Below are 18,092 nucleotides of genomic sequence, written 5' to 3' on the forward strand. Positions count from 1 at the left end.
AACATTCAGATGACATCACAGAGCCACAGAGAGACCCTTCAGGTGACATCACAGAGCCACAGAGAGTCATTTCATGTGTCATCACATATCCATAGAGGGACACTTCAGATGACATCACAGAGAGACAAAAAAACCCTTCAGCTGACATCACAGAGCCACAGAGAGACCCTTCAGTTGACATCACAGAGCCACAAAGAGACACTTCAGGTTACATCACAAAACCACACAGAGACCCTTCAGTGACATAACAGAGCCACAGAGAAACCATTCAGGTGACATCACAGAGCCACAGAAGACTTTAAGATGACATCACAGAGCCACAGAGAGACACTTCAGATGACATCAAAGAGCCACAGAAGACCTTCAGATGACATCACAGAACCACAGAGAGACCCTTCAGTTGACATCACAGAACCACAGAGAGACCATTCAGGTGACATCACAGAACCACAGAGAGACCCTTCAGTTGACATCACAGAACCACAGAGAGACCATTCAGGTGACATCACAGAACCACAGAAAGATTCTTCAGGTGACATCACAGAGCCACAGAGAGACCCTTCAGGTGACAACACAAAGCCACAGAGAGACCCTTCAGGTGACATCACAGAGCCACAGAGAGACCCTATAGGTGATATCACAGAGCCATAGATAGACCCTTCATTTTATATCAAAGAGCCACAGAGAGACACTTCAGGTGACATCACAGAACCACAGAGAGACCCTTCAGGTTACATCACAGAGTCACAGAGAGACCCTTCAATTGACATCACAGAGCCACAGAGTGATTCTTCAGGTGATAACTAAGAACCACAAAGTCACCCTTGAGATGACATCACAAATCCACATAGAAATCTTCAGGTAACATCACAGAGCCACAGAGAGACTCTCCAGGTGACATCACAGAGCCACAGAAAGACCATTCAGGTTTCATCACAGAGCAACAGAGAGACACTTCAGGTGACATAACAGAGACACATGAGACACTGCAGGTGACGTCACAGAGACACAAGAGACCCTTCAGGTGACCTCACAGAACCAAGGATAGACACTTCAAGTGACATCACAAAGCCAGGGAGAGATGCTTAATGAGACATCACAGAGCCACAGAGAGACCCTTTAGGTGACATCACAGAGCCACAAGAAAGACACTATTGGTGACATCACAGAGACACAGGAAAGTCTTTATTGACATCACAGAGGCACAGAGAAATCCTACAAGTGATATTGCAGAGCCATAGAGAGACCCTTGAGTGACATCACAGAACCACAGAGAGATCCTACTGCTGATATCACAGAGCCACATAGAGCACTTGAGTTTACATCACAGAGCCACAGAGAGAGCTTCAGGTGACATCAGAGCCACAGAGAGACACATCAGGTGATATCACAGAGCCACATGAAGACACTATTGTTGACATCACAGAGCCACAGGTAGACACTATAGGTGACATCACAGAGCCACAGGAATGACAAATCTGTTGATATCGCAGAGGCACATGATACACCCTTCAGGTGATTTCACAGAGCAAAAGGAAAGACAGTTTGTTGACATCACAGAGCCACCTGAAATACCCTTCAGTTGACATCACAGAGGCACAGAGAGGTCCTTCATGTAACATCACAGAGCCACAGAGATACCGGTTAGGTGCCCCCGAGGAGCCCTCTTCCTGAGGCGCCGCCGCGGCCGCCCGCCCGCGCCCGCCCGCGGCGGACGCGCCGGTTAGGTGACATCAACGAACCACAGAGAGAACCTTCATGTGAAATCACAGAGCAACTGAGAGACCATTCAGGTGACATCACAGAGCCACAGAGAGACCCTTCAGGTGACATTACATAGCCACAGTGAGACCTTTCTGGTGACATCACAAAGCCACTAAGAGATATATCAGGTGATATCACAGAGCCATAGACAGACGCTTAAGGTGACATCATAGAGCCACAGAGAGACCCTTCAGGTGCCTTCACAGAGCCACAAGAAAGACACTTTTAGTGACATCACAGAGCCACAGGAAAGGCACTTCAGGTGACATCACAGAGCAACAGGAAAGACTTTCAGGAGACATCACAGAGCCACAGAGATATACTACAGGTGATATTACAGAGCCACTGGGAGACCTTTGAGTTGACATCACAGAGCCAAAGAGAGAGCTTCAGGTGAAATAAAAGAGCCACAGATAGACCCTTAGGTCACATCACAGAACCACAGAGACACCATTCAGGTGACATCACAGAGCCACAGAGAGGTCCTTCAGGTGACATCGCAGAGCCACAGAGAGACCATTCTGAAGACATCACAAAGCCACTAAGAGACTCTTCAGGTACATCACAGAACCAGAGAAATTCCCTTCGGTTGACATCACAGAGACACAGGAGAGAATCTTCAGGAGACATCAAAGAGCCTTAGGAATGACACTTCTGTTGATATCACAGAGGCGCAAGATAGACCCTTCAGGTGATGTCACAGAGCGACAGGAAAGATATTTCAGGTGACATCACAGAGCCACATGAAGACATTATTGGTGACATCACAGAGCGAAGGTAGACACTATTGGTGACATCACAGAGCCACAGGACTGACACTTCTGTTGATATCACAGAGGTGCATGATACACCCTTCAAGTGGTTTCACAGAGCAACAGGAAAGACAGTTTGGTGACATCACAGAGCCACAGGAAAGACCCTTCAGGTGACATCACAGAAGCACAGAGAGGTCCTTCATGTGACATCACAGAGCCACAGAGAGACAATCCGGTGACATCACAGAGCCACAGAGAGACCGTTTAGGTGACATCAATGAACCAGAAAGAGTACCTTCATGTGACGTCACAGAGCCCCAGAGACAATTAAGGTGAAATCACAGAGCCACAGTGAGACATTTCAGGTGACATCACATAGCCACAGAGAGAACTTAAAGGTGACATCACAGAGCCACAGAGAGACCCTACAGGTGACATCACAAAGCCACTAAGAGTCCTATCAGGTGACATCACAGAGCCACAGAGAGACACTTAAGGTGACATCACAGAGCCACAGATAGATTATTCCGTTGTCTTCACAGCGACACAGAGAGAACCTTTAGGTGACACCACAATGCCACAGAGAGATCATTCAGGTGACTTCACAGAGCCACAGTGAGATGAATCAGGTGACATCACAGAGCCACAGAGAGACTATTCATGAGACTTCACAAAGCCACTAAGAGACTCTCCATGTGACATCACATAGCCACAGACAGACCTTTCATGTGTCATCACAGATCCACAGAGGGACACTTCAGGTGACATCACAGAGCCACAGAGAGACGCTTCAGGTGACATCACAGAGCAACAAAGAGACACTTCATTTGACATCACCGATTTACAGATAGATACTTCAGGTGATCTCACAGAGCCACAGAGAGACAATTCAGGAGACATCACAGAACCACAGAGAGACCTTCCGTTGACATCACAGAGCCACAGGAAGACACTATTGGTGACATCACAGAGCCAGAGGTAGACACTATTGGTGACATCACACAGCCACAGGAATGACACTTCAGTTGATATCACAGAGGCACAGAGAGATCTTTCAGGTGACATCACAGAGTCACAGAGAGACCTTCCCGTGACATCACAGAACTACAGAGAGACTCTTCAGGTGACATCACATAGCCACTGAGAGACACTTCAGGTGACATTACAGAGCCACAAGAAAGACACTATTGGTGACATCACAGAGCCTAGGGAGACCATTCTGTTGACATCACAGATTCACAGGATAGAATCTTCAGGATACATCACAGAGCTACAGAAACGACACTTCTGGTGAGATCACAGAGGCTATGATATTCCCTTCAGGTGATGTCACAGAGCCATAGGAAAGACACTATTGGTGACATCACAGAGCAACAGGTAAGACACTTCAGTTAACATCACAGAGCTACTGGAAAGACCATTCAGTTGACATGACAGAGGCACATAGAGACCCTTTAGGTGACATCACAGAGCCCCAGAGAGACCCTATAGGTGATATCACAGAGCCACAGATAGACCCTTCATTTTACATCGCAGAGGCACAGAGAGACCCTTCAGGTGACATGACAGAACCACAGAGAGACCATTCAGGTTACATCACAGAGTCACAGAGAGACCCTTAAATTGACATCACAGAGCCACAGAGAGATTCTTCAGGAGATAACACAGAACCACACAGTCACACTTGAGATGACATCACAAATCCACATAGAAATCTTCAGGTGGCATAACAGAGCCACAGAGAGACACTTCAAGTGACATCACAGAGCCACAGAGAGACGATTCAGTTGACATCAATGAGGAACAGAGAGACGCTTGGTGACATCACAGAGCCATAGACAGCCCTTCAGATGAAATCACAGAGCCACAGAGAGACCCTTCAGTTGACATCACAGAGCCACAGAGAGAGGTTTAAGGTGACATCACAGAGCAACAGAGAGACACTTCAGGTGACATCACAGAACCACAGAGAGACCCTTCAGGTGATATCACAGAGCCACAGAGAGAACCTTCAGTTGACATCACAGATCCACAGAGAGACCCTTCAGGTGACATCACAGAGCCACAAGAATGACCTTTCTTTTGACATCACGGAGGCACAGAAGATCCTGCAGGTGACATCACCGAGCGACCGAGAGACAATTCATGTGACATCATAGACCCAAAGAAAGTGCTTCTGGTGACATCACAGAGCCATAGAAAGACCCTTTATGTGACATCACAGAACCACAGAGAGACACTTCATGTGACATCACAGAACCTCATAGATTACATTCAGGTGACATCACAGAGCCACAGAGAAACCCTTCATATGCCTTCACAGAGCCACATTAGATTACAGTCTGGTGACATCACAGAGCCAAAGAGAGACTCTTCAGGTGACATCACAGAGCCACAGAGAGACACTTCAGGTGACATCACAGAGCAACAAAGAGACACTTCATTTGACATCACCGATTTACAGATAGATACTTCAGGTGATCTCACAGAGCCACAGAGAGACAATTCAGGAGACATCACAGAACCACAGAGAGACCTTCCGTTGACATCACAGAGCCACAGGAAGACACTATTGGTGACATCACAGAGCCAGAGGTAGACACTATTGGTGACATCACACAGCCACAGGAATGACACTTCAGTTGATATCACAGAGGCACAGAGAGATCTTTCAGGTGACATCACAGAGTCACAGAGAGACCTTCCCGTGACATCACAGAACTACAGAGAGACTCTTCAGGTGACATCACATAGCCACTGAGAGACACTTCAGGTGACATTACAGAGCCACAAGAAAGACACTATTGGTGACATCACAGAGCCTAGGGAGACCATTCTGTTGACATCACAGATTCACAGGATAGAATCTTCAGGATACATCACAGAGCTACAGAAACGACACTTCTGGTGAGATCACAGAGGCTATGATATTCCCTTCAGGTGATGTCACAGAGCCATAGGAAAGACACTATTGGTGACATCACAGAGCAACAGGTAAGACACTTCAGTTAACATCACAGAGCTACTGGAAAGACCATTCAGATGACATGACAGAGGCACATAGAGACCCTTTAGATGACATCACAGAGCCCCAGAGAGACCCTATAGGTGATATCACAGAGCCACAGATAGACCCTTCATTTTACATCGCAGAGGCACAGAGAGACCCTTCAGGTGACATGACAGAACCACAGAGAGACCATTCAGGTTACATCACAGAGTCACAGAGAGACCCTTAAATTGACATCACAGAGCCACAGAGAGATTCTTCAGGAGATAACACAGAACCACACAGTCACACTTGAGATGACATCACAAATCCACATAGAAATCTTCAGGTGGCATAACAGAGCCACAGAGAGACACTTCAAGTGACATCACAGAGCCACAGAGAGACGATTCAGTTGACATCAATGAGCAACAGAGAGACGCTTGGTGACATCACAGAGCCATAGACAGCCCTTCAGATGAAATCACAGAGCCACAGAGAGACCCTTCAGTTGACATCACAGAGCCACAGAGAGAGGTTTAAGGTGACATCACAGAGCAACAGAGAGACACTTCAGGTGACATCACAGAACCACAGAGAGACCCTTCAGGTGACATCACAGAGCCACAAGAACGACCTTTCTTTTGACATCACGGAGGCACAGAAGATCCTGCAGGTGACATCACCGAGCGACCGAGAGACAATTCATGTGACATCATAGACCCAAAGAAAGTGCTTCTGGTGACATCACAGAGCCATAGAAAGACCCTTTATGTGACATCACAGAACCACAGAGAGACACTTCATGTGACATCACAGAACCTCATAGATTACATTCAGGTGACATCACAGAGCCACAGAGAAACCCTTCATATGCCTTCACAGAGCCACATTAGATTACAGTCTGGTGACATCACAGAGCCAAAGAGAGACTCTTCAGGTGACATCACAGAGCCACAGAGAGAACCTTCAGGTGACAATACACCGCCACAAGAAAGACACTATTGGTGACATCACAGAGCCACAGAGAGACCATTCAGTTGACATCACAAAGCCACAGAGAGTCTCTTCAGGTGACATCACAGAACCACAGAAAGACCATTCTGTTGACATCACAGATCCACGGGATAGAATCTTCAATAGACATCACAGAGCTCCAGAAAAGACACTTCTGGTGATATCACAGAGGTGATGATATTCCCTTCAGGTGATGTCACAGAGCCATAGGAAAGACACTATTGGTGACATCACAGAGCAACAGGAAAGACACTTCAGGTAACATCAAAGAGCCACTGGAATAACCATTCTGTTGACATGACAGAGGCACATAGAGACACTTCAGGTGACATCACAGAGCCACAGAGAGACCCTATAGGTGATATCACAGAGCCATAGATAGACTCTTCATTTTATATCACAGAGCCACAGAGAGACCCTTCAGGTGACATCACAAAACCACAGAGAGACCTTCAGGTGACATCACAGAGTCACAGAGAGACCCTTCAATTGACATCACAGAGCCACAGAGTGATTCTTCAGGTGATAACTCAGAACCACAAAGTCACCCTTGAGATGACATCACAAATCCACATAGAAATCTTCAGGTGACATCACAGAGCCACAGAGAGACTCTCCAGGTGACAACACAGAGCCACAGAATGACCATTCAGGTTTCATCACAGAGCCACAGAGAGACACTTCAGGTGACATCACAGAGACACATGAGACACTTCAGGTGACATCACAGAGCCCCAAAGAGACCCTTCAGGTGATCTCACAGAAACAAGGATAGACACTTCAAGTGAAATCACAAAGCCAGGGAGAGATGCTTAATGAGACATCACAGAGCCACAGAGAGACCGTTTAGGTGACATCACAGAGCCACAAGAAAGACACTATTGGTGACATCACAGAGCCACAGGAAAGACCTTTCAATTGACATCACAGAGGCACAGAGAAATCCTACAAGTGATATTACAGAGCCACAGAGAGACCCTTGAGGTGACATCACAGAGCCACAGGGAGACCCTTCAGGTGACATCAAAGAGCCACAAGAAGACACTATTGGTGACATCACAGAGCCAGAGGAAGACACTATTGGTGACATCACAGAGCCACAGGAATGACACATTGGTTGATATCACAGAGGCACAGTGAGATCCTTCAGGTGACATCACAGAGTCACAGAGAGACCCTTCCGACATCAAAGAACCACAGAGAAATCTTCAGGTGACATCACAGAGCCACAGAGAGACTCTCCAGCCGACATCAAAGAGCCACAGAGAGACCCTTCAGGTGACATCACAGAGCCACAGAGAGACTCTTCAGGTGACATCACAGAGCCACATGAGACACTTCAGGTGACATCACAGAGCCACATACACACCCTTCATATGACATCACAGACCAACAGAGAGATCTTTCAGGTGACATCACAAAGACAGGGAGAGACCCTTCAGGTGACATCACAGAGCCACAGAGAGACCCTTCATGTGACATTACAGAGCCACAGAGAGATGCTTAAGGTGATCTCACAGAGCCACAGAGAGACAATTCAGGAGACATCACAGAGCCACAGTGAAATCAGGTAACATCACAAAGCCACAGAGAGACACTCCAGGTAACATCACAGAGCCACACAGAGATCTTTCAGGTGTCATCACAGATCCACAGAAGGACACTTCAGGTGACATCACAGAGCCACAGAGTGACCCTTCATGTGAGTCACAGACCACAAGAATGACACTATTGGTGACATCACAGAGCCACAGGACAGACACTTCAGTTGACATCACAGAGCAAGAGGAAAGACCTTTCAGGTAACATCACAGAGCCACAAAGATATCCTACAGTTGATATTACAGAGCCACAGAGAGACCATTGAGTTGACATCACAGAGCAATAGGAAAGACACGATTGTTGACACCACAGAGCCACAGGAATGACACTTCTTTTGAATTCCAAGAGTCGCATGCTAGACACACATGTGATGTCACAGAGCCACAGAGCGACACTACAGGTGACATTAAAGAGCCACAGAGAGACACTTCAGGTGACATCACAGAGCCACAGAAAGACCCTTTAGGTGACATCACAGAACCACTGAGAGACCCTTCAGGTGACATCACAGAGCCTTAGAGATCCTTCAGGTGATATCACAGAGCCACAGGAAGACACTATTGGTGACATCACAGACCCACAGGAATGACACTTCAGTTGATATCACAGAGGCACATGATAGATCCTTCAGGTGATGTCACCGAGCAACAGGAAAGACACAATTTGTGACATCACAGAGGCACAGGAAAGACACTTCAGGTGACAACACAGAGGCACAGACAGATCCTTCAGTGGACATCACAGACTTACAGAGACCCTTCAGGTGACATCATAGAACCACAGAGAGAGCTTCTGGTGACATCACAGAGCCACAGAGAGACCCTTCAGGTGACATCAGAGCCACAAGAAAGACACTATTGGTGACATCACAAAGCCACAAGAAAGACACTTCAGGTGACATCACAGAGCAACAGGAAAGACCTTTCAGGTGACATCACAGAGCCACAGAGATATCCTACAGTTGATATTACAAAGCCACAGAGAGACCCTTGAGTTGACATCACAGAGCCACAGAGAGAGCTTCCGGTGATATAAAAAAGCCACAGATAGACACTTCAGGTGAAATCACAGAGCCACAGAGAGACCCTTCAGTTGACATCACAGAGCCACAGAGAGACACTTCAGGTGACATCACAAAGCCACAGGAAAGACCTTTCAGGTGACATCACAGAGCCACATAGAGAGACTTCATGTGACATACAGATCCACAGAGAGTCCCTTCAGGTTTCATCACTGACCCACTGAGACCCTTCAGGTGACATCACAGAGCCACAGAGAGACCCTTCAGGTGACATCACTGAGCCAAAGATAGACTCTTCAGGTGACATCACTGAGCCACAGAGAGACACATCAGGTGACATCACAGAGCCACATGAGACACCTCAGGTGACATCACAGAGCCACAGAGAGACCCTATAGGTGATATCACAGAGCCATAGGTAGACCCTTCATTTTATATCACAGAGCCACAGATAGACCCTTCAGGTGACATCACAGAACCACAGAGAGACCCTTCTGGTTACATCACAGAGTCACAGAGAGACCCTTCAATTGACATCACAGAGCCACAGAGTGATTCTTCAGGTGATAACTCAGAACCACACAGTCACCCTTGAGATGACATCACAAATCCACATAGAAATCTTCAGGTGACATCACAGAGCCACAGAGAGACTCTCCAGGTGACATCACAGAGCCACAGAAAGACCATTCAAGTTTCATCACAGAGCAACAGAGAGACACTTCAGGTGACATAACAGAGACACATGAGACACTGCAGTTGACATCTCAGAGACACAAGAGACCCTTCAGGTGATCTCACAGAACCAAGGATAGACACTTCAAGTTACATCACAAATCCAGGGAGAGATGCTTAATGAGACATCACAGAGCCACAGAGAGACCCTTTAGCTGACATCACAGAGCCACAGAAAGACCCTTTAGGTGACATCACAGAACCACAGAGAGACCCTTCAGGTGACATCACAGAGCCTTAGAGATCCTTCAGGTGATATCACAGAGCCACAGGAAGACACTATTGGTGACATCACAGACCCACAGGAATGACACTTCAGTTGATATCACAGAGGCACATGATAGACCCTTCAGGTGATGTCACCGAGCAACAGGAAAGACACAATTTGTGACATCACAGAGCCACAGGAAAGACACCTCAGGTGACAACACAGAGGCACAGACAGATCCTTCAGTGGACATCACAGACTTACAGAGGCCCTTCAGGTGACATCATAGAACCACAGAGAGAGCTTCTGGTGACATCACAGAGCCACAGAGAGACCCTTCAGGTGACATCACAGAGCCACAAGAAAGACACTATTGGTGACATCACAAAGCCACAAGAAAGACACTTCAGGTGACATCACAGAGCAACAGTAAAGACCTTTCAGGTGACATCACAGAGCCACAGAGATATCCTACAGGTGATATTACAAAGCCACAGAGAGACCCTTGAGTTGACATCACAGAGCCACAGAGAGAGCTTCCGGTGATATAAAAAAGCCACAGATAGACCCTTCAGGTGAAATCACAGAGCCACAGAGAGACCCTTCAGGTGACATCACAGAGCCACAGGAATGACACTTCTTTTGATATCCCAGAGGCACATGCTCGACACTTCAGGTGATGTCACAGAGCCAAAGAGAGACCATTCCGTGACATCACAAAGACACTAAGAGACTCTTCAGGTACATCACCGAACCAGAGATGTCATACCCTTCTGTTGACATCACAGAGACACAGGAGAGAATCTTTAGGAGACATCAACGAGCCACAGGAATGACACTCCTTTTGATATCACAGAGATGCAAGATAGATCCTTCAGGTGATGTCACAGAGCCACAGGAAAGACACTATTGGTGACATAACATAGCCACAGGAAAGATATTTCAGGGGACATCACAGAGCCACTGGAAAGACCCTTCAGTTGACATCACAGAGCCACAGAGAGACCTTTCAGTTGACATCACAGAGCCACAGAGAGACACTTCAGGTGACATCACAAAGCCACAGGAAAGACCTTTCAGGTGACATCACAGAGCCACATAGAGAGACTTCATGTGACACACAGATCCACAGAGAGTCCCTTCAGGTTTCATCACTGACCCACTGAGACCCTTCAGGTGACATCACAGAGCCACAGAGAGACCCTTCAGGTGACATCACTGAGCCAAAGATAGATCCTTCAGGTGACATCACTGAGCCACAGAGAGACACATCAGGTGACATCACAGAGCCACAGAGAGACCCTTTAGGTTTCATCACAGAGCCACACAGAGACACTTCAGGTGACATCACAGAGCCACAGGGACACCCTTCATGTGACATCACAGAGCAACAGAGAGACCCTTCATGTGACATCACAGAGCCACAAATAGACCCTTCAGGTGATCTCACAGAACCAAGGATAGACACTTCAAGTGACGTCACAAAGCCAGAGCGAGACGCTTAATGTGACATCACAGAGCCACAGAGAGACCCATTAGGTGACATCACAGAGCCACAGGAAAGACGTTTCAATTTACCTCACAGAGAAACAGACAGGTCCTACAGTTGATATTACAGAATGACACTTCGGTTGATATCACAGAGGCACATGAGATCCTTCAGGTGACATCACAGAGCCACAGGACAGACACTTCAGTTGACATCACAGAGCAAGTGGAAAGACCTTTCAGGTGACATCACAGAGCCACAAAGATATCCTACAGTTGATATTACAGAGCCACAGAGAGACCATTGAGTTGACATCACAGAGCCATAGGAAAGACACTATTGTTGACACCACAGAGCCACAGGAATGACACTTCTTTTGATATCCAAGAGGCACATGCTAGACATACTTGTGATTTCACAGAGCCACAGAGCGACACTACAGGTGACATTAAAGAGCCACAGAGAGACACTTCAGGTGACATCACAGAGCCCCAGAGAGACCCTTCATTTGACATCACAGAGCCACAGAGAGACCCTTCAGTTGACATCACAAAGCCACTAAGAGACTCTTCAGGTGACATCAAAGAACCAGAGAAAGACCCTTCTGTTGACATCACAGAGCCACAGGAGAGAATCTTCAGGAGACATCACAGAGCTACAGGAATGACACTTCTGGTGATATCACATCGGCGCATGATAGACCCTTCATGTGATGTCACAGTGCCAAAGCACAGACACTATTGGTGATTCAACAGCCACAGGAAAGACACTTCTGGTAACATCACAGAGCCACTGCAAAGACACTTCAGTTGACATCACATAGGCACAGAGTGATCCTTCAGTTGACATCACAGAGACAAAGGAAAGACACTTGGTGACATCACAGAGCCACAAACAGCCTTCAGATGACATCACAGAGCCACAGAGAGACCCTTCAGTTGACATCACAGAGACACAGAGAGAGGCTTAAGGTGACATCACAGAGCAACAGAGAGACACTTCAGGTGACATCACAGAACCACAGAGAGACCCTTCAGGTGATATCACAGAGCCACAGAGAGAACATTCAGTTGACATCACAGATCCACAGAGAGACCTTTCAGGTGACATCACAGAGCCACAGAGAGACCCTCCAGGTGACATCAGAAAGCCACACAGAGTACCTTCAGGTGACATCACAGAGCCACAGAGAGAATATTCATGTGACATCACAGAGCCTCAGAGAGACCCTTCAGGTGACATCACAGAGGCGCATGATAGACCCTTCATGTGATGTCACAGAGCACCAGGAAAGAAACTATTTGTGAAATCATAGAGCCACAGGAAAGACACTTCAGGTGACATCACAGAAGCACAGAGAGATCATTCAGGTGACATCACATAGGCACAGAGAGGCCTTTCAGATGACATCACAGAGCCACAGAGATACACTTCAGTTGACATCACAGAGCCACAGATACACACTTCATGTGACATCACTGAGCCACAGAGAGACACTTCAGATGACATCAAGGAGCCACATTGAGACCATTCCAGTGACATCAGAAAGACACTAAGAGACTCTTCAGAGCTCCAGAAATAATACTTCTGGTGATATCACAGAGGCGATGATATTCCCTTCAGGTGATATCACAGAGCCATAGGAAAGACACAATTGGTGACATCACAGAGCAACAGGAAAGACACTTCAGGAAACATCACAGAGCCACTGGAATGACCATTCAGTTGACATGACAGAGGCACATAGAGACCCTTCAGTTGACATCACAGAGCCACAGAGAGACCCTATAGGTGATATCACAGAGCCATAGATAGACCCTTCATTTTATATCACAGAGCCACAGAGAGACCCTTCAGGTGACATCACAGAACCACAGAGAGACCCTTCTGGTTACATCATAGAGTCACAGAGAGACCCTTCAATTGACATCACAGAGCCACAGAGTGATTCTTCAGGTGACAACTCAGAACCACACAGTCACCCTTGAGATGACATCACAAATCCACATAGAAATCTTCAGGTGACATCACAGAGCCACAGAGAGACTCTCCAGGTGACATCACAGAGCCACAGAAAGACCATTCAAGTTTCATCACAGAGCAACAGAGAGACACTTCAGGTGACATAACAGAGACACATGAGACACTGCAGGTGACACCACAGAGACACAAGAGACCCTTCAGGTGATCTCACAGAACCAAGGATAGGCACTTCAAGTGAAATCACAAAGCCAGGGAGAGATGCTTAATGAGACATCACAGAGCCACAGAGAGACCCTTTAGGTGACATCACAGAGCCACAGAAAGACCCTTTAGGTGACATCACAGAACCACAGAGAGACCCTTCAGGTGACATCACAGAGCCTTAGAGATCCTTCAGGTGATATCACAGAGCCACAGGAAGACACTATTCGTGACATCACAGACCCACAGGAATGACACTTTAGTTGATATCACAGAGGCACATGATAGACCCTTCAGGTGATGTCACCGAGCAACAGGAAAGATACAATTTGTGACATCACAGAGCCACAGGAAAGACACTTCAGGTGACAACACAGAGGTACAGACAAATCCTTCAGTGGACATCACAGACTTACAGAGACCCTTCAGGTGACATCATAGAACCACAGAGAGATGTTCCGGTGACATCACAGAGACACAGAGAGACTTTTAGGTGACATCACAGAAACACAGAGAGACCCTTCAGGTGACATTACAGAGCTACAAGAAAGACACTATTGGTGACATCACAGAGCCACAGAGAGACCATTCATGTGACATCACAAAGCCACAGAGAGACTCTTCAGGTGACATCACAGAACCAGAGAAAGACCATGCTGTTGACATCACAGATCCACAGGATAGAATCTTCAGGAGACATCACATTGCTACAGAAATGACACTTCTGGTGATATCACAGAGGCGCATATTATTTCCTTCAGGTCCTGTCACAGAGCCATAGGAAAGACACTATTGGTGACATCACAGAGCAACAGGAAAGACACTTCAGGTTACATCACAGAGACATAGAGAGACCCTTCATTTTACATCACAGAGACACAGAGAGAACCTTCAGGTGACATCACAGAACCACAGAGAGACCCTTCAGGTTACATCACAGAGACACAGAAAGACCCTTCAATTGACATCAAAGAGCCACAGAGAGATTCTTCAGGTGATATCACAGAACCACACAGTCACCCTTGAGATGACATCACAAATCCACAGAGAAATCTTCAGTTGAAATCACAGAGCCACAGAGATACTCTCCAGGTGACATCACAGACCAACAGAAAGACCATTCAGGTTTCATCACAGAGCCACAGAGAGACACTTCAGGTGACATAACAGACACACATGAGACACTTCAGGTGACATCACAGAGCCACAAGAGACCCTTCAGGTGATCTCACAGAACCAAGGATAGACACTTCAAGTGACATCACAAAGCCAGGGAGAGACGTTTAATGTGACATCACAGAACCACAGAGAGACCATTTAGGTGACATCACAGAGCCACAAGAAAGACACTATTTGTGACATCACAGAGCCACAGGAAAGATTTTTCATGTGACATCACAGAGCCACAGAGAAATCCTACAGGTGATATTACAGAGCCACAAGAAGCCACTATTGGTGAAATCACACAGCCAGAGGTAGACACTATTGGTGACATCACAGAGGCACAGGAATGACACTTCGGTTGATATCACAGAGGCACAGAGAGATCCTTCAGGTGACATCACAGAGTCACCGAGAGACACTTCAGGTGACATCACAGAACCACAAAGAGACCTGCCGGTGACATCACAGAACCACAGAGAGACCCTTTAGTTGACATCACAGAACCACAGAGGAACCCTTCATGTGACATCACAGAGCCACAGAGGGTCCATTCAGGAGACATCACAGAGCCACAGAGAGACCCTTCAGGTGACATCACAGATCCACAGAGAGACCCTACAGGTGACATTACAGAGACACAGAGAGACCCTTCAATTGACATCACAGAGCCACAGAGAGACTCTCCAGGTGACATCACAGAGCCACAGAAAGACCATTCATGTTTCATCACAGAGCCACAGAGAGACACTTCAGGTGACCTCACAGAGTCACAAGAGACCCTTTAGGTGACATCACAGAGCCACAAGAAAGACACTATTTGTGACATCACAGAGCCACATGAAAGACACTTCACTTGACATCACTGAGCCACAGAGAGACTCTCCAGGTGACATCACAGAGCCACAGAAAGACCATTCATATTTCATCTACAGCCACAGAGAGTCACTTCAGGTGACATTATAAAGACACATAAGACACTTCAGGTGACATCACAGAGCCACAAGAGACCCTTCAGCTGATCTCACAGAACCAAGGATAGACACTTCAAGTGACATCACAAAGCCAGGGAGAGACGCTTAATGTGATATCACAGAGCCACAGAGAGACCCTTCAGGTGACATCACAGAGCCAACAAGAGACCATTCTGGAGACATCTCAAAGCCACTAAGAGACTCTTTATGTACATCACAGAACCAGAGAAATACCCTTCAGTTGACATCACAGAGACACTGGAGAGAAACTTCAGGAGACATCAAAGAGCCTCAGGAATGACACTTCTTTTGATATCACAGAGGCGCAAGATAGACCTTTCAGGTGATGTCACAGAGCCAACGGAAAGACATTTCAGGTGACATCACAGAGCCACTGGAAAGAGCTTTCAGTTGACATCACAGAGCCACAGAGAGACACTTCAGTTGTCATCACAAAGCCACAGGAAAGAACTTTCAGGTGACATCACAGAGCCACAAAGAGACCCTTCATTTGACATACAGAGCCACAGAGAGACCCTTGAGGTTTCATCACCAAGCAACAGAGAGACCCTTCAGGTGACTTCACAGAGCCAGAGAGTGACCCTTCAGGTGACATCATAGAACCACAGAGAGATCCTTCATGTGACATCACAGAGCCACAGAGAGACATTTCAGGTGACATCATAGAGCTACTGACAGACCCTTCAGGTGACATCACTGAGCCACAGAGAGACACTTCAGGTGACATCAAAGAGCCACAGAGAGACCCTCCAGGTTTCGTCACAGAGCCACAGAGAGACACTTCTGGTGACATCACAGAGCCACATGAGACACTTCAGGTGACATCACAGAGTCACAAAGAGACCCTTCAGGTGATCACACAGAACCAAGGATAGACACCTCAAGTGACATCACCAAGCCAGAAAGAGACACTTAATGTGACATCACAGAGCCAAAGAGAGACCATTTAGGTGACATCACAGAGCCACAAGAAAGACACTATTTGTGACATCACAGAGCCACAGAAAAGACCTTTCAATTGACATCACAGAGGCACCGAGAAATCCTACAGGTGATATTACAGAGCCACAGAGAGACCCTTCAAGTTATATATCAGAGCCTCAGAGAGACCCTTCAGGTGACATCACAGAGCAACAGAGAAGACAATATTGGTGACATCACAGAGCCACAGGAATGACACTTCTGGTGATATCACAAAGGCGCATGATAGACCCTTCATGTGATGTCACAGAGCACCAGGAATGAAACTATTTGTGACATCACAGAGCCACAGGAAAGACTCTTCAGGTGACATCACAGAGCAACAGAGAGACACTTCATGTGACATCACAGAACCAAAGAGAGAGCTTCTGGTGACATCACAGAGCCACAGAAAAACCCTTTAGGTTACATCACAGAACCACAGAGAGACCCTTCATGTGACATCACAGAGCCTTAGAGACCCTTTAGGTGACATCACAGAGCCACAGAGAGACCCCTCTGGTGACATCACAGAGCCACATAGATTACATTCAGGTGACATCACAAAGCCACAGAGAGACTCTTAAGGTGACATCACAGAGCCACAGAGAGACCCTTCAGGTGACATTACAAAGCCACAAGAAAGACACTATTGGTGACATCACAGAGCCACAGGAAGACACTATTCATGACATCACAGAGCCACAGGAATGACACTTCTGTTGATATCACAGAGGCACATGATAGACCCTTCAGGTGATGTCACAGAGCAACAGGAGAGACACTATATGTGACATAACAGTGCCACAGGAAAGACACTTCAGGTGACATCACAGAGCCTCTGGAAAGACCTTTCAGCTGATATCACAGAGGCACAGACAGATCCTTCAGTTGACATCACAGACTCACAAAGAGACCCTTTATTGACATCACAGAGGCACAGGAAAGACCTTTCAGTTGACATCACAGAGCCACAGGAAAGACTCTTCAGGTGACATCACAGAGCCACAGAGAGACACTTCATGTACCATCACAGAACCAAAGAGAGAGCTTCTGGTGACATCACAGAGCCACAGAAAAACCCTTTAGGTTACATCACAGAACTACAGAGAGACCCTTCATGTGACATCACAGAGCCACAGAGAGACCCCTCAGGTGACACCACAGAGCCACTAGATTACATTCAGGTGACATCACAAAGCCACAGAGAGA

The sequence above is a fragment of the Cricetulus griseus genome, chromosome 5, assembly GCF_003668045.3.
Source record: "Cricetulus griseus strain 17A/GY chromosome 5, alternate assembly CriGri-PICRH-1.0, whole genome shotgun sequence".
Taxonomy (NCBI): domain Eukaryota; kingdom Metazoa; phylum Chordata; class Mammalia; order Rodentia; family Cricetidae; genus Cricetulus; species Cricetulus griseus.